The sequence below is a fragment of the Bos mutus genome, chromosome 21 (assembly GCF_027580195.1).
Source record: "Bos mutus isolate GX-2022 chromosome 21, NWIPB_WYAK_1.1, whole genome shotgun sequence".
NCBI lineage: Eukaryota > Metazoa > Chordata > Mammalia > Artiodactyla > Bovidae > Bos > Bos mutus.
In genome coordinates this window covers 30,024,204-30,047,239 of record NC_091637.1, presented here as the reverse complement: position 1 = coordinate 30,047,239, position 23,036 = coordinate 30,024,204, and the positions used below count along the sequence as shown (strand labels likewise).

The 23,036-nt window shown below is 46.7% G+C and overlaps 1 pseudogene; it reads left to right on the top strand.

Moving 5' to 3' along the window:
* The first annotated feature begins 901 nt into the window (after positions 1–901).
* On the top strand, positions 902–13,771 carry LOC102282400 (POU domain, class 5, transcription factor 1 pseudogene; annotated as a pseudogene).
* Positions 13,772–23,036: the final 9,265 nt, after the last annotated feature.

Below are 23,036 nucleotides of genomic sequence, written 5' to 3'. Positions count from 1 at the left end.
AGGGGAGAATACATTCCTTGTCTCTTCCCATTCCAGTGGCTTCCAGCACTACTTTGCTCAAGGCCTCATCCCTCCCATCTCTGCTTCCACGTTTATATGACCTTTTCCTTTTACCTACTCATTCTGATCTCCTGCCTCTTCCTCCTATAGGATTACATCAGGCCCATCTGAATAAACTGGATAATTTTCCCATCTTAAAATCCTTAATGTAATCACATCTTCCAATTCCTTTTGCCATAAAAGGTAACATTCACAGGTTCCAGGGATTAGGATATGGATATCTGGGGGGAACGTCATTCAATCTACTGTAGTTCCCAACCCCCTGAGCCCCTGGGACCCAAGGAATCACCACTTGCTGAGCACCAGCTGCTGTTTCCCCCAACCACCACAACCCCTATAACCATAGGGGACTGAGTCTGTTCTGTGTTGGGGGTCAGAGAAAGCAAGTGGAAGCTGTGCAAACCTCCCAAACTAGGATTTTTATACTGAAAACTGTAATATATTTGGGACTCAGGAAGTCAGGAGGGAGAAGTTAAGGCAGCTCTGATGCTCAAGTAGCCTGTGGGTTGTCCACAAAGCAAGTGTGACATCTCCCTGCCACACAGCCAGGTCAGGGCCACCTCTCTTCAGTACTGGACGCTCTGCTGCCTGGACTGCAGCTGCGTTTACTGTGTATTAAGCTGTTAAAACCTATCTACTGTTTTTTTTTTAATTATCTCTATAGATAATAATAGACACAAGTTGAGATTGTTGCTGTTATGTGTCCATTAAACAATTATAATCTAAGAGCCCCACAAAAGTCCATTAGAGAAAAGGTAGAGGAGGTTCATTTCCTTCCCTCTAGCTGGACATGGCCTAGGTTTGCAAGGGTAGGCAGGGACACTCTGCACCATGAAAAGGCATGCCCTTCACGGTCCTGTGCCAGGGTGAATGGCTTGGCAAGCAGAAGACGCTGGATGTCTGGTGAGACTCCCTTGAAGAGTCAACAACATGTAGATTCGGACATAGCAGCCCTGCTCACCCAGCTGCATCCATCTCCCCCTACGCCCACCATATGTGAATTTATTTCACAGAAGCTCAGTCTTTACAAACTCTCAAAGCTTTCCCCCACATCCTCTCACTCAGTCCTCACAACAACCCTGAGACATTGCCCATGTTGGTACTACCGTCCCATCCTAGAGATGAGGAAACTGAAGCTAAAAGACACGAATGACTTGCCAATGTCAGTGGATGAGTACGTGCTGCGGCTGGATGTAGAAGCGCCACCTGTGTGACATCACTCAGTGTAAGGGAGCCCTGGGGCAGGGAACGGGGCATGCATTTCAGCAGGCAAGGTTTCCATCTTGTCACCTGCTACCAGAGGCCCAGCCTTTAGGAGGTTCCTTTTTAGGAAGCTACCCACATTCTCCACCCCTCCCTGCCCTCCTCAGCATTCTCACTTTTTCCACTTCTGATGGATCACACCTCTAAGACACTCAGCAAACACTCCCTGCTGCCCCCAACCATCATTACATCAGTTTCCACACTACAGGCCTCAGGGCAGATAAATCACAATTACTTACTCAAAGGAGTAAGGGAATTAACATGCTCTGAATGGATTTTGCCTTTAGTTGAAGAAGCCAGTACATTTGCTGTGGGTCTAACTAAAGAGCCTCTTGATGAGGGTAAAAGGAGTGAAAAAGCAGACTTAAAACTCAACATTTAAAAAACTAAGATCGAGATATAAAAAAAAAAATAAAATAAATAAGTAACTAAGATCATGGCATCTGGTCTCATCATTGCAAATAGATGGGAAGAAAGTGGAAACACTGGCAAATTTTATTTTATTGGGCTCCAAAATGACTGTGGGTGGCGACTGCAGGCACAAAATTAAAAGACATTTGCTGCTTGGAAGAAAAACGATGACAAACCTAGACAGTGTATTAAAGAGCAGAGACATCACTTGGCCAAAAAATGTCTGTATAATCAAAGCTATGTTTTTCCCAGCTATGTTTTTCCTGCATATGTTTTTTTACATGCAGATGTGAGAGTTGGACCATAAAGAAGGCTGAGCACTGAAGAATTGATGGTTTCAACTGTGGCGCTGGAGAAGATTCCTGAAAGTCCCCTGGACTTCAAGGAGATCAAAGCAGTCAATCCTAAAGGAAATCAACCCTGAATATTCACTGGAAGGACTGATGCTGAAACTGAAGCTCCAATACTTTGGCCACCTGATGCAAAGAGATGACTCATTGGAAGAGACCCTGATGCTGGGAAAGATTGAGAGCAGGAGGAGAAGAGGGTGACAGAAAACAGAGGATGAGATGGTTGGATGCCATCACCGACATAAGTTTGGACATGAGTTTTCGCAAACTCCAGGAGATAGTGAAGGACAGGTAAGCCTGGCGTGCTGCAGCCCATGGGGTCACAAAGAGTCGGACACAACTGAGTGGCTGAACAATGAACAACAACTAGACTGAGGCCTGTCCCATCAGGGCAGCAGCTGGCTGGCCTTTCACGGGGCATCAGGGCCAAAAGCAGATGAAGCTCAACTGCACTGACAGGAGGAATAGGCAGCCAGGTTGGAGGACTTGGAAAACAACTTGGTCCTTTGTTTCAGCATAACTGGAAACTTCTCAAACTGGGAGGCCTGGGTGCCCCCGCTTTGCTGAGCAATGCTGATTTAATGATGCTTTCTCTACCTGCACTTCATGAAGGCAGAGATTAGAGAGGCATCCCACCCACCCTTTGCTTAAAAACCTTTTGCCCTCAGGTTGGCAGTAGATCCTACCTGGAGACTTGTAGTAAGAACAGACCAAGGAATCCTGTCCAGGGGTCCCCAATCTCCAGAATCTAATACCTGATGATCTGAGGTGCTAAGGGCTCAGTCACTTCAGTTGTGTCGGATCCTTGCGAACCAATGGACTGTAGCTTGCCAGGCTCCTCTGTCCATGGGAGTCTCCAGGCAAGAATACTGGTGTGGGTTGCCATGACCTCCTCCAGGGGATCTTCCAGACCCAGGGATCAAACCTCCGTGTCCTGCATTGGGAGGTGGATTCTTTACCACTGAGCCACCTGGGAAACCCAATGGTCTGAGGTAGAACTGATGTAATAATAATAGAAATGAAGTGCACAATAAATTTAATGTGCTTGAATTATCTCAAAACCATCCCTTCCTCCCCTGGTCCATGGAAAAACTGTCTTCCATAAAACCAGTCCCTGGTGCCAAAAAAGTTGGGAACCGCTGCAATGATTAGACAAGGGACCCACTGGAGCAGGTCGCTCACTGGACCACAGACTTGCAGATAGAATTCAGGGGGGTCTGTAGACTTAGACACACAAAAATGACACCTTTGTTTTTTCTAACCTCTAAATGTAATTCAGCATTTCGCCCTATGGTGAATGCAAGCAACAAGCCCCAATAATATTAGCAGCACTTGGAATTCTGTCCCCACAGAAATCACCCATATTTTCATATCATATTACAGTGGTCACAGGTATCTTAAGATACAGTTTGTGCTCTTCACTACTTCAAAATTAGGGTAGTTGTTGGATGCACTGCTAGGTCCTAGCGGATGGCTTAAAAAGAAACATGCATGACATCTCAGAATTCAAAAAATATTTTGATTTACCATATTCCAATATAATTGATTTTCATTTACAATCCTATGTATTTTATTTTAGGTATTTAAAGACATTACGCTGAGAAGGGGTCTATGGCACCAAGAAAATAAAAGCATTAAGACCTCATACGTCCAAAGTAACCTTCACAGTGGACAGAAGTTGCAGATCACATCACCAAGGTGGAGGGGTTAGAATACAGATTCACAAGATGAGTTCTCTGGAAATCTTACTCTGAGAAGGGGTTTAGAGTTCAGAGTTCAAAAGGAAGTACCTTTGGGATCCATACCTGAGGAAGGGAGAGCGAGGAAGAGGGACTGGGCAGAGGGAGAAAATGTAGTCTCCATGGAGGTCTCGGCTCGCCCCTTGTGCAGTTCTGGGCCTGGGACGACTCTGCAGATTTGTTGGGGTGTCGGGGCCAAGCCAACTGTTGACTACTTATTAGAAGCAATCATTCCTGGAAAGGGATAAGATCTTGGGCAAGGCTGCTCTTGCAGCCAAGACATTTTCCAAAGGGAGCCTGCAGCTGAGGGCTCCCTGCCAGCAGAAGCCACCCATCCTTGAGGGCACCTAGTGATGGCTCACAATCCACCAGGGCCTCTACCTCAGGCCCACGGCAGCTGGATCCCCGCATGGAGTCCAGGACCTGTCATTTTTAAAGCTCTTCCAGTGATTCTGATGCTCTACACAGTTTGGAAGTCCTTGATCCCAGAACTGGAAGGGTGGTGGCTGGGGGAGGGAGGGTTGGATTCTGAGATCCTGGCATCCAAGGGACTTGTTCAAGGCCAGGAGGCTGCTGATCTGGCCTAGTCTATTGGCAAATTTCCATTTACTAGTTGTACTACGCTGGGCCCTGGGGGTCCATCAGTGAGCAAAAGAGACATAGTCTGCCCTCAGGACGCTTATAGTCCAGGGTCTCACAAACCTCTCAGTACAGGAGGCTGTATGGGGAACTGAGTTGGCACAACTTCTCTGCAGGGCAAGTTGGCAATATTATCAAAATTATAAAGGAACCTACTCAGCATATCTACTTCTAGGTATTTATCCTGCAGATAGATTTCCACATGGGTGAAGTGACAAATGTAAAGGATATTCACCAAGAAATTATTTATAGTAACAAACAACTGGAAAACCTCAGTGTTCAATAGAGGCTGGTTGAATAAATGTAGTGCACACAAAGGAATCCTATGTTGCTATTTTAAAGACAGGTAGCTCTGTATATGTATACATATGAAGAAAACCAACAACAACACTACAAGACATATTAGTAAACGAAAAATAATAATAAAAAGGAAGATGCAGAACCATATATAATGTCAAATTTGGGGTGGGAAAAAAGGGGAAATATTTATGTGGATCCATGAGTTTTCAGGCTTCCCTAGTGGCACAGTGGTAAAGAGTCCGCCTGCCAGTGCAGGAGAGGTGGGTTCAACCCCTGGGTCGGGAATATCCCCTGGAGGGGAGGAGGAAATGTCAACCCACTCCAGTATTCTTGCTTAGAAAATTCCATGGACAGAGTAGCCTGGTGGGCTACAGTCCTGGGGTTGCAAAGAGTCAGACGCAACTGAGCGGCTGAGCACGTATGCCTGAGATCTCAGTTGCCCAAGAGTTTTTCATTTTAATGAGGGAATCAGTCTGTCCAGTTAGAAAAACAAACCACCAAAGGTTTCTCAGACAGAGAGAATTTAAATCAGGGAATTGACTAGACAAGTGATGTAAGAGCTGAGAAGCCACACAGGGGAAGGCAAGGCAGCTCAGAAACTACCAACTCAAAGAAGCCGCTGCACCTGTCCCCTGGAAGGACCAAGGGATGAGGCTGTTCCTGGGCTGGAGGAGCTGGAGTCCCAGTGGGTCTGGAACCCTGGCAGATGCATCCCTCATCCACGGAAGAGACACAGCTGCTGCTGAGAATCCACATACAGCAGAGAAGGAGGGGAACAGAGGACCTTTTTTCTCCTCTGTCCGCCCTTTATTTCCTGCTGGGTGCCTGCCCTTGACTTGTGCTCCACCTGAAGACAGCCAACCCAGGATCTTAGAAACGGTAGCCTGTGAGGAACAGCGTCTTCCATTACAGAGAAGAGCAGGGGAGGCGGGATGTGGACTTGTGGGCTGGCGTAACAATGGATGAGCATAATGAAAATCAAAAGTGTTAGTCACTCAATCATGTCCAACTCTTTGTGACCCCATGGACTGTAGCCTGCCAAGCTCCTCTGTCCACGGGATTCTCCAGGCAAGAATACTGGAGTGCGTAGCCGTTCCCTTCTCCAGGGGTCAAACCCGGGTCTCCCGCATGGCAGGCGAATTCTTTACCATCTGAGCCACAGCAGTACGTGCTTATAAAATGCACATAAGAAGTAATAACAGCATGGCCTCTAGTTGCTGGGGATTGGGAGGGAAACTTTACATTAAGTTCCCCTGGTACTTTTCAATTTTGTACATGTGCTCGCATTGCCTTTTTGAAACAAGATGCCTGCCTGACATTCCCTGGAGGCACAGGGAATATTTTGTACATCAGAAAGGGCAAGGCTGTTAAATTTTTTCATTGAAAAACATCCAGGAAAAATAGTGCCAGCAAAATCTCCCCCCAAATCTCCTGTGATTACACCACCCACCCCCTGCCAAGAGAGCACAGCCTTTATTCTGTGGGTCTTTCTTACAAGTGTCCTCTTCCAATCCCTCCTTTCACGGCCCCATCCCTGAGAGGAAGAAGCATGGCCCTGAGCGGAGGCAGAGCGGTGGGGAGAGCGAAGAGATGTGGGGAATATCTTTGCCTCTCATCAGCAGCTGGCCGGCTGCATGATCTCACACCACAGCTGTAGCCACTTAGAAAACTGCCAGCCGGAAGACCTCAGCTCACGGCTTAGAGCTGCGCCTGCCTGCCAGAGCACCGGGCTTACCACCTCCTGGCAGTGGCGGCTGCTCCAGAGTGGGGCTCTCACCCTCCCCCGGGGAACAGCACACACTGGCTGCCGCCGCCAAAGCCCCAGATGCCTGCAGGGAGGATGGCACAGGTCCCTGTGCTCTTGGGCTCTGCCCTTGATGGATGTCACATTCTACATTCAATACTCCATAAAGAAGGGCAATGGAAGAAGGGAGGGGCCCCTTCTTCTCTGAAAATTTACCCTCGTTGAACTCTGTGACGGGAAAGCAGAAGCACACGAAGTGTAAGTGACTTGCCTGAGGTCACACTGCTTGAGTGTGGCAGAGACAGGATGCAACCCGATTCTGGGTGGGACGATGAGTCCAGCCCTCTCACTGAAGGACAGGAACTCCAAGGCCACCAGGGAACTCACAGAGATGTTGGCCCAGGGTCTGTGCCCTTCTCTGCTGCCTCCCTTGACCCTTTTGTTGTTCAGTCGCTCAGTTGTGTCCAACTCTTTGCAGACCCCATGGACTGTTACATGCCAGGCTTCCCTGACTTTCACTGTCTCCTGGAGTTTGCCCAAGTTCATGTCCATTGAGTTGGTGATGCCATCCAACCATCTCATCCTCTGCTGCCCTCTTCTCCTTTCTCCTTCAATCTCTTCCAGCATCAGGGTCTTTTCTAATGAGTTGGCTCTTCACATCAGATGGAACTTCAGCATCAGTCCTTCTAATGAGTATTCAGGGTTTGATCTCCTTGTAGTCCAAGGGACTCTCAAAAGTCTTCTCCAGCACCACAGTAGCAATTTCTCACTAAAGCTCTCTGAATCTTAGTTTTCTTGGCTATAAGATGGGACCACTAATACACACCTAAAAGGTTTTGATGAGGATTGTTTGCCGAAGACAGTAATGCTTCAGGCACATATGTCTCAACAAATATGAGTGCCCTTCTTTCTTCTCTTTAGCTTGTCCTGAAACCTCACAGATGGCTTGAGGCTCAGACAAGAACACTGCCCTCCCTCCAGAAGCCTCGGATTTTGCCAAAATCCCTGGGCAGGCCTGGGAGCTAGGCTCTGCATCCTGCATGCTTCTGCCCTGAAACCCAGATCCAAATTCGCTTGGCTTGCCATCCTAACTCAAGGCAGCGAGTGCAAAAGTTGGGTTAACTTTCCCTGTTATTAACATTTCCAGGACTGTGTTCCCAAGTAAATTCTGAAAAATTTTCCAAAAAAAAGAAAAAGAGATGAAATGCTCTGTAATCTTGAGCCTCCGACTCCTCAAAGGCAGGGCTAAGTGGGTTCTCTGGCAGATGGACTTGCATTAGCACATCTGGGACTCTGCTCAGCTCCCCCATATCTGCCCCTCTTCCCCAACCCCCACCCCCCATCATGATGATCTAAATAAGCAACCGGATCTATTACTGAATGGAATGGCTTATACCTGTGCTTCTAAGACAAGTCTCTCTGGCGAATGTCCCAGGCCTGGCTCCTGGCCCCAGAGTTCTCCTTTCTTTTTTTTTTTTCTTCTTAAGTATTTTTATTATTATTATCTATTTTCTGACATTTTTAAAAATATAAATTTATTTATTTTAATTGGAGGCTAATTACTTTACAATATTGTATTGGTTTTGCCATACATCAACATGAATCCACCACGGGTATACACGTGTTCTCCAACCTGAACCCCCCTCCCACCTCCCTCCCTGTACCATCCCTCTGGGTCTCCTTTCTTTATGACGGAGCCTGCTCTCATCGTGGACTCCACCCCCTCCAGCCTCTGAGACTGAGGTTGTCAATGGTTGGTACCAATGGAAGGAGCCCGAGGCTGCTACTTACCTGGGTGGCTTAATTTCAGATCTTCCTTGCTACGGGCCTCGCTGTGACCTCCCACCTGGAGTGCTACCTCTACTGTGTCAGCTCCCATAGCATCCTGCAGCTGCTCACTCGGCTAGACTTCCCTTGTTGCCTGTAACAGTTGGGCCGGCTGTCAGCTTCCCTGAGCCATCCTCATTCTCTCTTTCTCTCATCTGCTAATGTCTGCTCTGTGCAGCTCCTGGGCATGGAGATTTGGAAATGAAGGAGATACAGCCCCTGGTCCCCTAAGTCCCCAGGACTAGCAGAAGAGACAGGCATTAATGAGACAGCTACAGCCCAGGGTGGCCAGTGCTCTGTTGGAGCAATGCACGAGGAACTCTGGAAAAAAAACAAAACAAATAAGGGAAGAAGCATTGAAGTCTCTCAGAGGAGTCAAAGGTGGTGTTCCAGTTATTTCTTGCTCCAAAACAAACCACTCTAAAACTTAGTGGCACAAAAATCCATGCACAATTACAGATTATAGAGGTCAGGAATTTGGACAGGGTGCTGTGAGGCTAGCACTTCCCTGTTCTATGATAGCATATTCAAAAGCAGAGACATTACTTTGCCAACAAAGGTCCATCTAGTCAAGGCTATGGTTTTTCCTGTCGTCATGTATGGCTGTGAGAGTTGGACTGTGAAGAAGGCTGAGCACCGAAGAATTGATGCTTTTGAACTGTGGTGTTGGAGAAGACTCTTGAGAGTCCCTTGGACTGCAAGGAGATCCAACCAGTCCATTCTGAAGGAGATCAGCCCTGGGATTTCTTTGGAAGGAATGATGCTAAAGCTGAAACTCCAGTACTTTGGCCACCTCATGTGAAGAGTTGACTCGTTGGAAAAGACTCTGATGCTGGGAGGGATTGGGGGCAGGAGGAGAAGGGGACGACAGAGGATGAGATGGCTGGATGGCATCACTGACTCGATGGACGTTAAGTGAACTCCGGGAGTTGGTGATGGACAGGGAGGCCTGGTGTGCTGCGATTCATGGGGTCGCAAAGAGTCGGACACGACTGAGCGACTGAACTGAACTGATGATACATTGGGCTTCAGCTGGGGTGACTCTGAAGGCTGGACGTGACCTGAAGATTGGGTGTCTGGGCTGGGCTGGCTGAAGAATGGGCTCAGCTGGGACTGTTGGCCAGAGCACCTACTTGCGGCTTCTCCAGCTTGGTGGTCTCAGGGAAGTTGGGTTTTTTACATGGTGTCTCCGGGATTCCAGAGTGAGTGTTCTCAGTGAACAAGGTGGAAGCTTCATAGACTTTTTGACCTAGCCTCAAAAGGAATGTAGTATTACTCCCGACTTTTCTATGGGTCAAGCAGTCATAAGATGGGTCATAGAATCCATTTCTTCATGGGAGGAGAAGCAAAAAAAAAAAAAATTGCAGCTGTGTTTCAAACTGCTACAGAAGATCTTCTGAAAAAAAAAAAAAAAAAAAAGAAGGTCTTCTGGAAGAGACACTCTTTGAGCTAAATTTTAAAGGCAGAGTAGAAATTCGCCAGACAGACAAAGTGGAGAGGGTGTCCCAGACTGAGATATCAGCATATGCAAAGGCCCAGGGACACAAGAGTGGGTTGTATTGCATGAAGTAAATCAGATTTCCTAGGGGCTCAGCAACATATCCTGCCTGTCTCTCACCAAGCGGTTATTCTCTGCTGGTCCTCCCCAGACTGCCAGGGCCCACTGTGCCCCAGAGTTCAGACACCAGCTCATCTCAGTTAGGGATTTAAATGGCATATCTACATCCCAGTGATCCCACCTGGCTCCCCAGGCCATTGTGAGCACGCAGGGAGTTGCCACCTGGAAGAGGCTGGAATACAGTCTAGCCATTCCCCACATGCATGTTCTCATCTTCAGCTCTTGATTTAGAAGCCCTTGCAGCTCAGCCAAAACTTTCTTGGTTTGGTTTCTTAAAGCACTGAAGGCTCTGTGTCTGTTGGCTTGAATCCCAGCAATTCTTTCCATAATGGTTATTCCTTTTGATTGTGGGCATAAAAACTCAGACTAGATTAAACAAAAAGGGGAAAATATTGGTTCTTGTAACTAAAATGTTCTAGAAGTGAACTGTGGAGTTTAAACAGTATCAGCATTCTCTCTCTTCCTCTAAGCTTCTTAACTGTACATTTTCTGTATTGACCATTTTCAGGCAGCATCTCCACAAAAGTAATGACCATTGGCTTGAAAGCTCTAGGCTTAATAAATTCTGAGAGCCAGAAAACCCAGCCAAAAGAGGGTTCCTCTTCCCTGGGGCCCCTTCCTTCCCAAAGAGGGTTCTGATTGGCCCAGCTCTGATCACATGCCCTGTCCCAGAACCAATCACTGGGGCCAAGAACATGTCATCTTCTGACTAGCTATGACTGAATCAAGCTAAGTAGGGGTTAAGGGTTACCCCTGCAGTAACCACATAGAATCATTTCATTTCAAAAAATAAGGTTTCTTTAACTAGAATGGAAAAGGAAAATGTGAAGGGCAGGCAAAATTTAGCTGCGATGGTCCCAGGGCCACTAGAACAGTTGCCCAGTTTGTGCACTGTGCAAGGGAGGATGGGGTGCCTTCTGTATTTGCTCAGAGAGCATTTCTTTCTCTAATTCACACAAAAGTGGACATGTAGACTACTGCCAGGCTTTGCAAAGTCGATCACACACTCTGCATTTCCCAGTGTTTCAATACTGCCTGGAAAATCCCTCCTTCTTCTTCATGTCCTTGTTCAAATGCCTTCTCCCCGCTGAACTGACTGTGATGAATCATGAGGTTTCCATTTGTGCTAAGCTGCTTCAGTCATGTCCAACTCTTTGCAACCCCATGGACTGTAACCCATCAGGCTCCTTTGTCCATGGGATTCCATAGGCAAGAATACTGGAGTGGGCTGCCATTTCCTACTCCAGGGGATCTTCCCAACCTGAATTCCCCACAGGCTCTCAGAATTATGGCTTCTGCCTCAGTTCAGGGTCATACAGTTGAACAGTTTTTTCCTCACCTGTATCTCCTCACCTGGCCAAAGACGGGCTCCAGGAAAACAGGGAGTGGGTGTGAGCTCCCCTCTCTGGCAGGCAGGAGGGCTGCAAAGGTGGGATCTGTTCAGTGGATGGGAAGAGACCAGAACAATCCTCCTTGCTGCCTAGTCTCTCTCCTAGCTGTGGCTGCAGCAGCCAATTACAGGGGAATGCAAGTCTGGCACTTTGGTTATAAAATGACTGTTGGCCTAATCCGTGCATCTTCCATCTCCCCTCTCCTAGCCCCTGGAAACCTTGCCCAAAGGAAGGGGCCTTGAATGGTGCGTCCAAAGGGCCACCACCCAAAGCAGGGGCTCCAGAAATCTAGCACCTTTCTCCAGGAGGCCTCTGAGGAAGAGAAGGTGGCTGGGCTCCATCGGGGCCTCACTGAGGACTGCCAGGCCACTGCTCCAGGGTTCAGCTCTAGCTCCTGATTAAAACCAGATCCAGGAGCTTGGAACCTTTGGTGAAACTAGATACCTATCGATGGAGGCAAAGGAAATATACTGTGGGAGGGAGGGAATCTGGCCAGCAGCCCAGCAGCCCCGGGCTGGGCAGCAGGTTGAGCTTTCCTTCGGAAAGGTCCCCAGGAGCCCTTGCTATGTGAGGTGATGACAGCTCTAAGAAACTGGAGACAAGAGGAACACACCCACTGCTCTGTCACTTGCTTACCGCTTCTTCTCTTTGTCTGCTTTTCTTCTTTAGACAGAAGGCCTGGGCTCAAACCCACTACCAACATTTGGGGTAGAGTTATTTAACCTCTCTGAGGTTAAATAAACCCACTACCATCCATTTGGGGTAGAGTTATTTAACCTCTCTGAGATTAAATAAACCCACTACCATCCATTTGGGGTAGAGTTATTTAACCTCTCTGAGCCTCAGTTTTATCATCTGTAAAATGGGGATGAAAATTGTACCAACTTGATTAGTTTATTGTAGGATTAAAAGTGATACTGCTTGAAAAGTGCTTAGCACAGAACTTGGGACAACGTGTGTCCTGTCAGTCGCTCAGTCGTGTCCGACTCTTTGTGACCCCATGGACTGTAGCCCACCAGGCTCCTCTGTCCATGGGATTCGCCAGGCAAGAACACTGGAGTAGGTTGCCATTTCCTTCTCCACGGGATCTTCCAGACTCAGGATCCAACCCGAGTCTCAAGTCTCCTGCATTGGCGGGAGGATCCTTTACCACTAGGACCACCTGGGATGCCTTGGGACAGAGTAAACCCTTATTAAATGCCAATTATTGTTATACTGTCTTTTTTTTTTCCCCTATGAGAAGCCATTTGGTATCATTAAACTACAAACACTATTTTGTAGTCCCTTGAAGAGCTCTCATTTTCCTAGGCCCTGGGCTTGGGGCACATTCCTCCCCCACAGCGGGACACCTGGCTTCTGACTTTGCCTTCTCACCCCGGCACATGGTGGCAGGCGACAGGCTGAGAAGGCTGAAGCCAGGCTAGGAACCTGGATGAGCTTCCAGGGGCTTCCTTGGGTGGGAGATGGGGCTGGGGGTTGGGCCTGGTGCTCAGGTGTTGGGGCTTACCCTGTGCTCTTGCCCTATGACCTCTGTGGAGGAACCGCCTGTGCCCCTCAGGTTAGAGTGGAGCGGGTGCCCCAAGGTAGCCCAGAGACCCCTCAGCCTGAGGGCGAGACAGAAGCTGAGATGGAGAGCAACCCCAGCTCCAAGGGAGCCTCTCCGGAACCCTGCGCCACCCCCGCTGGCGCCGTGAAGCTGCACAAGAAGCTGGAGCTGAACCCCAAGGAGTCCCAGGACATCAAAGCTCTTCAGAAAAACCTCGAACAATCTGCCAAGCTCGTAAAGCAGAAGAGGATCACCCTGGAATCTACTCAGGCTGCTGTGGGGCTCACCCTAGGGGTTCTCTTTGGGAAGGTGTTCAGCTAAATTACAATCTGCTGTTTTGAGGTTTTGAGGCTCAGTTTCAAGGACATGTATAAGCTGTGGCCCCTGCTGCAGAGGTGGGTAGAGGAAACTGACAAGAATGAGAAGCTGCAGGAGATACGCAAGGCAAAACCCCCCATGCAGGCCTGGAAGAGAAAGCAAGCGAGTATGGAGAACTGAGTGAGAGGCAACCTGGGGGGCAGAACAGAGGCTTCCTGCACTGCCCAAAGCCCACCCTGCAGCAGCCTAGTGGCCCAGCATTTGGGGCTTGAGAAGGATGTGGTTCTGCAACCATCGCCAGAAGGGCTATCAAGCAATGGCTGCTCATTCCCAAGGAGAGGATTTTGAGGTTGCTGCAAAATCCTTGAGGTCTCTTTTCTCAGGGAGACCAATACCTTTTCCTGTGGTGCGGGGCCCCATTTTGGTACCCCAGGCTATGGGGGCCCTCACTTCACTAGGCTGTACTCCTTGGTCCCATTCCCTGAAGGTGAGGCCTTTCCCCCAGGAGTCTGCCACTGCTCTGGGCTCTCCTGTGCATTCAAACTGCAAAGCCTGCCCTTCCTAGGAATGGGGGGCAGAGGAACAGGAGAGCTAGGGAGAGAACCCTGTGGGTTTGTACTGGGGGGTGGGGGATTAAGTTCTTCATTCATTAAGAGAGGAACTGGGAACACAAAGGGCTTGGGGGCAGGGAGTTTGGGGGAACTGGTTGAAGGGAAGGTGAAGTTCAGTGATGCTCTTGATTTTAATCCCCACATCAGTCATCACTATGTTCTTCCATAAAGAAGTCTGGGACCTAAAAAAATGAACATGATCTCTGGTGATAACAGTAAGGGGAACATCTCGTGTCACCAGTGATAGAAAAAGCATTGGCTCTGGGGTCAGACAGCCCAGGACTGTAATCCCAGCTCTGCCATTTACAAACTGGGTAACTCACTCCAAGGACTTAACCTTTCTAAACCTCAGTGCTCCCACCTATAAAATGGGACACTGGTATTACCTGACTTGCCTACGTCCCAGGATTGCTGTGCATGTCACAAAGGATACATGTGTGAAGCGGTACTGGACACTGGACACAGCCATACACCTTGGTCATTGTTATCTCTGCTTCCGATATTGTGGCTTTTTGCTGTCTTCTTTTCTCTTCTTTGGTCCTTCTCTTCCTTTCCCCAAAGTCTTGAGTCAAAAAACTTCATGGGATCATAGTGTTAGGAGCCAGGAGATCTTTGTGATCATGGGTTCAGTTTTTCTATTAAAAATCACTTGGGGAAACACAAAGAAATTCAGATTCCTAGGCTCTATCCCAAACCTTGACAAGAATCAGTATTTCTTACTCTTATTTCTTACTGATTCTTGACAAGAATCAGTATTTCTTACTTGTAATTTAAAATGAAAATGTTTTAAATTACAAAAGTAATACATACTCTTTCTAAATGAATTCCAGCAATACAGAAATAATGAGAGTTAAAAACAGCCAATTCTCAGAGGGAACTGCTATTTAGCAGTTTGGTGTGTGTCCTCGAGGGTTTTGTATTTGTCCTGAAAAGAGCTGACCATGTAGCTTTTATTTTTCCCATTAAACAAGATCATCACTCATTTTTAAAAACGATATAGCTTGGACATCTTTTCACATCAGTACACATGCACATGCCTCATTCTCCTTGACAGCTGCAGAGAATTCCATGCTGTGGTTTATTGTAATTGGTTTAACCATTTCTCTGTTGGTGGACATTTTGGATTCCCCCTGGTGATTCATATGCAGCCAGTCCTCCCTCTGTTCACATTTGGCAACCTCTGGTTTGCACAGATGGGGAGTGAGAGCCTCAGGGAGGGGATGTCAAGAACAAGAGCAACTTACAAAGCAAATTAGTGGCAAAGCCAGGCTTACAATTATGATCCTCTCATGTGGAGAAGGCAATGGCAACCCACTCCAATACTCTTGCCTGGAAAAACCCATGGGCGGAGGAGCCTGGTAGGCTGCAGTCCATGGGGTCGCTTAGAGTCGGATATGACTGAGCGACTTCACTTTCACTTTTCACTTTCATGCGTTGGAGAAGGAAATGGCAACCCACTCCAGTGTTCTTGCCTGGAGAATCCCAAGGACGGGGGAGCCTGGTGGGCTGCCGTCTATGGGGTCTCACAGAGTCAGACACGACTGAAGCGACTTAGCAGCAGCAGCAGCAGCAGCATGTGCTCTTTGCATTGAACTATATCATTACAGTTTTTTTTTTTTTTAATGACCAAGGGAACTTAATATTTTTCTGAACCTATTCCTGATAGGAAGAGAAAAAAGAAAAAACAAACTCAGTGTTAATTTTGTTGTGTGTATGAATTGGGTTTACCCCCAAACTTTCTCAGTTTTCACATTTCATTATGTTCTCTGTAAAAGTCCATGATTCAATGATTTTTTTCTTGCACATTGTTTGCAAAGCCAACTTTTTTAAATGCTACAATCCCCAAATCTCACTTCCCCTGAGTATGACTATTCTTGGAGACCCTGATAAAATTCCACTTTAGGGACCCCTAGGCCCTCCCCTTCACTCACCATAATTGATGAGTTTTCCTCTCCTGGAAACAAATGGAATTATACAATTGTGACTGTCATCTATTTTCTTATTAAGTAAATTTCTCCAAGTCCTGTAGGTAACTTTCCCAGAAAGATAAATTACCCAGTTGTAACAAATATGATGCATAATATTTGCAGAACCCTTGTGAGAATTTGCCCTTTGCCCAGAAATTATGCTTAATTTTCAGACAAAAGGATGGAACATTAATCCTGCCTCCCATGGAGTAAAGAGAGGTTTGATTGGGAGTGACCACTGCAGATCAAGTCACATGCTGTTTAAAGCAGATGCCCTCAGAGCTTGGTGCTGAATTGCATACAGATGTTTCCCAATCTACTGCCTCTACTACAAAGGGGTTGGTCAGAAACTACTCAGATTTCTGAGTAAAAAGGAAGAGATGTCCTTCTCAGAAAACTGACCACAGACAGCGTTGGTAACATCTGAATGTTGTTTAGCACTGTCTTGGGCAAAAGATAAAGGAACACAGGACTACAGAGTAACTCTTTTGTCTAGTACTTGCCTCTTGGGTCCTAGAACTCTGGCTTCCAAATTAGACCCCTCCCCTGGCTCCTAAACTGTGGCTTCTATTGATAAATCCCATTGCCTTCCAGAAGGACTGGAGTTCTTGAAGAAATGGGTTATTCCAGGTCTGGAGCAGGAAACACACCGAATGAGCCTGGAACGTCATGTCATACCAAACAGCAAGGAATTTACCAAAGATGACCAGGGCCCTCCTGAAGGCCTCAAGAGTCAATTTGAAAAGGCTCTCACTGGCCAAAGATAGGCCACTTTCAGCATCTATAAGGATAGCAACTGCAATGAATTAAAACACATCAACTATGTTTAGATCTACAAATTCACAGTGACTTTCCAAAAGAAAGCAAAAACAGGGACTTCCCTGGTGGTCCAGGGGGCACTTTGAATGCTTTGAATGCAGGGGGCGCCGGTATGATCCCTGGTTAGGAACTGAGATTCCACATGTTGCATGGTGTGGCAAAAAAAAAAAAAAAAAAAAATCCAAACCAACCAAACAACAGACAAACAAACAAATAAAAAACTCATCAAAAATACATTGCTCTCTTTTAAAGGATGTCAAGAGAACCAATACATTGCTTTGAAAACTAGTAAATACAGGGAAAGAATCAAACATTGATTCTGCCTTTCCTATATAAGGGCTTCCCTGGTGGCTCAGACAGTAAAGAATCCGCCTGCAACGTGGTAGACCTTCAATCCCTGACTTGGGAAGATTCCCCTGGAGGAGGGAATGGGTACTCACTCCAGTATTCTGGCCTGGAGAGTTCCATTGACAGAGGAGCCTGGCTTGCTACAGTACATGGGTTCACAAACAGTCAGACTTGACTGACTGACTTTCACTTTCTATATAAACTGTACCTCATGATAACCACATAGTGGATGAGAGGAATCATCTTTCAATGGAATATTCCAGCTCAAAAGTGAAGAAACAATGATAGAAGTAGAATAGCCCTAGGTTTCAACCTCTAGTGAAACCATGACCCTAGGCAATGGTCACTAGTGGCTGCCAATATCACAGAGAGGGAAACAGACGTCACGAGTCCACTGAGGGATGGACAGCAGACCCATGACCTCTGCAGTATTCTTGCCAAGAAAATCAAACCAGAATCTAAATGAGCTTGTGGCTCTAACTACCACTTCTCAAGAAATATAGGAGAAACAAAACATGTTAAACAACACCATGGAAATTTAGACTATAGGAAAATTTCAAGACAAACAACCTGTTTCTCCCACAATACACTGTAAAAAAAATAATAATAAGATGAGGTAGAGGGGAACTTACAGATTCAAAGAGACTTAAGAGAGGTATCAATCAGTCACAAAGTATGGCTATTTCAATCCTGATTTGAACAAGTAGGAAGAAAAAAATTATGAGACAGGAAACTCTGAACACTGACAAGATATTTGATGATATTAGGAATTATTTTTAATTTCCAAAATGTGAGGATGATATTGTTACTTTTAAGGTAATTAATAACATCTAGAGACAATATACTGAAACGCTTGTAAGTAGAATCTTAAAATGTCTGGAATCTGCTTCAAAATAATCCAGGAGAGGAGAGCATAGATGAAACAAGATGGAACACAGTGGTTGTTGAAGCTGGGTGGTGGGTATATGGGGAATCATTATACAATTCTATTTTTGTGTATGCTAGAGATTTTCAGTAATAAAGAGTTAAAAAAAAAAAAAAACCTCACAATCCAGAGAAAGAAGTCTTCCTGATCTTGACAAGCACCTACAATGATGACCCTGGGCAAATCATTTCTCCTGTCTGAGTTTCATCTCTTCACGGTTGAGAGCGCTTACAAGCAAAGCGGCCCTGATGAGTTGGGATAAGCACAACTGTCCAACCAATTTAAGGGTTTTCAGTCAGAGAAGACTTCAAATCTACTCTGACCCACGTTTATCTGACCATCGGGGACTTTGTAAAGATTAATTTTTCACCCAGTGACATACTGCTTTTCTTTTATCTTAGAGGAGATGGTTTGCTGGACACTGGGGAGGGCAGATATAGGTGTAAGAGACATTTTTGAGAAGATCCAAGGACTTTACAGACACAAATGAGCTTTAAAGTAAAGGAGGGAAGAGCCCTGGAGTATACTGCCAGACAACAGATGGCTCTGAAAGCAGTGGGTGGGGTTAGACTGGTGGTTCAAAAGGTTGCATTGGCAGGCTGGTGGCCCTACATTTTCTTGATAACATCCGCTGTTCACTTGGAAATGTTGGCTGCCATGATGAGGAGAAGAAGATGAAGTAAAAGGGAATTTGAGGGACTTCCTGGTGGTCCAGTGGCTAAGACTCCAGTGGTCCCAGTGCAGAGGGCCTGGGTTCAATCCCTGGTCAGGGAACCAGATCCCATATACCACAACTAAGAGTTCACATGCCCCAAGGAGGATCGAAGATCCCACCTATTGCAACTAAGACCAGTGCAGCCAGATAAATAAATAAAATTTAAAATTTTTAAAAGTAAAAAAGGGAATTAAGAACAATGTTACAATATGCACAGAATCTTAACTGCCACAGAATATTTTGACATTAGTTTTTCCTTTGAGCAAGATGGCACATTGTCCAGTTCCATAGCACTGGTAGTCATCATCAAGACAAGACTTCCTAGAAATCTGCAATCCAGACAGGCCCCCGTCCTTTCCATCACCTCAGTGTATCAGTTTGAAATGCTTTTACTTGCAAGTATGGAAACCACTGAATTAACAGGCTTAAACACACAAGGGCTTTTTTCTCTTTTTTAGATCACATGGCAATACATCCAAAAAGAGGTAGGGGTTGCACTATCTCAATGAGTCTGAGCTGACATCTCTTTTCCTCATGGTTATAAGATGGTTGCACCAGCTCCAGGCATCACAATCACATACCATAATGAGAGGCAGTAAGATGTTACCTTCTCAGGCTCTCCTCTCTTGTCAGGAGGGAAAAGTCTTTCCCGGAAGACTTCTGGAAGACTTACCTTTATGTTTCATTAGCCAGAATTGGGTCACATGCTCAATGCTAGTTACAATGCAGGCTGGGGAAAAAAGCATTGATTTTCCCAGCCTCTACTGTGGGAGGTGGATGGAAGGGGTGCTGGGACAAGCAATCAGTAAGTTTGCTTCTTCCAAGTTTTCCTGCTCCTGAACAGGGTTTCCTGCACTATTCACACTTTTATTTCAAATGAGTCTTGCAATCGCTATCCCCCTGCCTCTGAGATATAATATGCTATGTGTATTATATATCCTACCTACCTAAGGGATTTCTCTTATTGTTGGATGGTGTTTGAGTTGAGAACTGCTGTTTGTGCCCATATGTCTGCTTTTCCTTGCAGACATCCATTTAGGAAGGTTTGGATCTTATAAAAAATGTTGGCCCTTCATCAGTCAGATAATCAGCACATGTTTACAGAGTTATCCCCATTTGCCAAGCCCTGAGGTGGGGTAGTCGGGGGTGGTGGGGGGAGGAGGCAGAGATGGTTAAGCAGCCATTCCTGGCCTCAGGGACCACACAGGCTGGTTGGCGGAAAATGTCAGAAACCTAGGAGATGTGGAATGACAACACAGGACCACAATAGAAGCCCTTCAAGCACAAGGCAGCCTGTAATTGTGAGCCTGATGTTGGCACAAGAGACGTAGAGAGAAGATGCCCTAGAGGAGGTGAATGTGGGCCTTGAAAATATAAAAGATCTGAGAGACTCAGAGGACTGGGAATCAGGGTCTGGACCCATGTGGCTACAGGGCAGGATTGTGTAGAAATCTCAAAAGCTCTTTTGTTGTTCAGTCGCTAAGTTGTGTCTGACATTGCGACCCCATGGACTGTAGCCCACCAGGCTTCTCTGTCCATGGGGTTTTTCAGGCAAGAATACTGGAGAGGGTTGCCATTTCCTTTTCCAGGGGATTGTCCCCACCCAGGGATGGAACCTGTGTCTCCCATGTCTCCTGTATTATTAGGCAGATACTCTACCAGAAGCCACCAGGGAAGATAAATATAAAGCTTTTAGTACTTTACAAATCTTACTTCCACTAATCTCCACACCAGGCCAAATGGATTTTATTGCCCTCATTTTACATAGCAAGGGACTAAATAATTTGTCCAAGGTTTGCTAGCCAGCATGGAGGATGGCTTAATCAGTTCCTTCCTGCTGCTGCTGCTAAGTCGCTTCAGTCGAGCCCATCAGGCTCCCCCATCCCTGGGATTCTCCAGGCAAGAACACTGGAGTGGGTTGCCGTTTCCTTCTCCAATGCATGAAAGTGAAAAGTGAAAGTGAAGTCGCTCAGTCGTCTGACTCTTAGCGACCCCATGGACTGCAGCCCACCAGGCTCCTCTATCCACGGGATTCTCCAGGCAAGAGTATCAGAGTGGGGTGCCATTGCCTTCTCCAGTTCCTTTCTACCCAGTTCTTTTCCCCCTATTCTTCCTTTTCTAAAAGGTTCTGCCCACTAGCCCAGGAGAGGTCACACGTCTTAGGCCTGGCCAATCATTGTACTGTGTTTCCCTCAATTGTGATTGGTCCAGGGGTGGTCATATGACCTGAATCAATTCTATTAGGAAGTCAAAATGGAGTCAGAGATGGAGGGGTAGAGCTCTATCTAAGGCACAGCTCCTGAGGCTTTTGCTTGAATCCTGAGAGTTTCCCCAGCATTCTTCACAAATTCAGTGGTTTTTTGTATGTTTGTAGAGTTGTGCAACTACCACCACATCAATTTTAGAACATTTTCATTACCATAGGCCCCCCTACCCCAAAGAAACTTTTTACTCCCATTTCCTCTCTTTATGTCCAGCCTTAGGCAACCACCAATCCATCCTGTGTCTTGGATTTATCATTCTGGACATTTCATAGAAATGGAACCATTCACTATGAGGTCCTTCGTTACTGGCTTCTTGTACTTAGCATAACGTTTTCAAGGTTCAGCTGTGTTGTCGCAGAGTATGTTCCTTTATGCTGGGGCTGGTTGGGGTTGGGTTTCTTGTATTTGCAAACCAAAGGTGTGGCCAGGAGTTGAAGCCAGGTGTGACAGACGCCAAAGCCCTCATTCTTTGTTTCGCCTGGTGAGACCAAGACATGGAGGGCGCCGGAGAGTTTGACCTTTCTGTCGCAGACCGTGGGTTTGCTGAGCAGATGAGTGACATGTTTAGAATAGTGTCATAGTGAGGTTATTCTGATGACAGTGGTATTTTGTGTAGGTGTTCATCCTACATGTATGTGTAAATTATATATCATATGTAATGTGTCTGTGAGTTGCTCAGTCGTGTCCGACTCTCTGCAACCCCATGGACTGTAGCCCACCAGGCTCCTCTGTCTGTGGACTTCTCCAGGGAAGAATACTGGAGTGGGTTGCCATGCCCTCCTCCAAGGGATCTTCCCGACCCAGGGATGGCAGCTGGTTTCTCACGTTGTAGGCAGATTCTTTACTATCTGAGCCACCAACGTGCGTACACATATTTAAAGGTTGAAAATTACAGCAGCAACTCCCATATTGGGTCCCATGCTAATGTCCTGTGAGCAGTGTTCCAAGAGAGGTGAGCAACACTCTGCCTTTTTCTCCGGAAAATGAAGAAGAAAAGGATTCAAAAGAAACAGGCTACAGCCTCTGTTCTGAGTAAAGTGGTGCTCCAGACAGTCCTGGTGCTCCCCTTCCTTAGAGGTGCCACTCCAGCCCCTTTCCTCCAAGAAAACATTAGGCCACTCCTTCTACATGTAAGTAGTAGAATCTTTGAGAAAGAGCCAAAGTTCCCATCAGCAAAGTAGGGTTCTGGACTGCGGAGGTGTGATGAGTCAGGTAAAGGTGTCCTCGTTTACATACAGGTGGTGGCACCTGGGCCTTAGGTGTCTGCCCGTCAGGGTGTGAACTCTTTGAAGGTGAAAGTATTAAGTCGTTCAGTCATGTCCGACTCTTTGCAATCCCATGGACTGTAACCTATCAGACTCCTCTTTCCATGGAATTCTCCAGGCAAGAATACTGGAGTGGGTTGTCATTTCCTTCTCCAGGGCATCTTCCCCACCCAGGGATCAAACCCAGGGTCTCCTGCATTGCAGGCAGATTCTTTCCCATCTGAGCCACCCAGGGTGAGCTCTTTAGGGTCACCTTAAACCAGTCATCTAAATTGGGCCTCACCCATGCCCACCCAGCCAACTCTGTCCTGGCTTTGCCAAGAATCCCTGTGCCTAGGACGTCAGGAAGAGATGCCCAAGAAGCCAGGCAAGCAATGCAAATGAGGGCAGAGGCAATGGTGGAGCCCATGGGAAGGCAGAGACTGTAAGTTCCACTTAAGGGGGAAAGTTGCTAAGCCAAATGTTGCCCTGTAAGAGATGCCAGATTTTTCCCATTTTTCTAAGGAAATAGAAATGCAGATTTGCATATGAATTCTCCTGATTTTTCGAATGTTAGAGTTGGTGACTGTGGATTATTGTCCTTTTGCATGTTGGGATCCATTCTCCTCTTGGCTATGTCCTAGGAGGGTAACTCTTGTGGGCAGTACCCTCCTCCCCCCCCCTACCTGCCCACTTTTTTGCCCTCTAGATTCCAGATGGGTTTGGCCAGTGGACAGAATAAGTAGATCAGATTGAAAGTTGGGTAGTCAGTATATTTAACCCCCTTGTTCCAAGCCAGAGACTCTCCCCCACCCTCTGAAGCCCCCTCTGCCCACATCCTGGGGCTTTGGCAGCGACCACAATCTTCTGTGTACTCCACAACTCTCGTACGTAGTGGTCTCTCTTCCAGGCTCTTGTGGTCTGATGACCCCTCTGT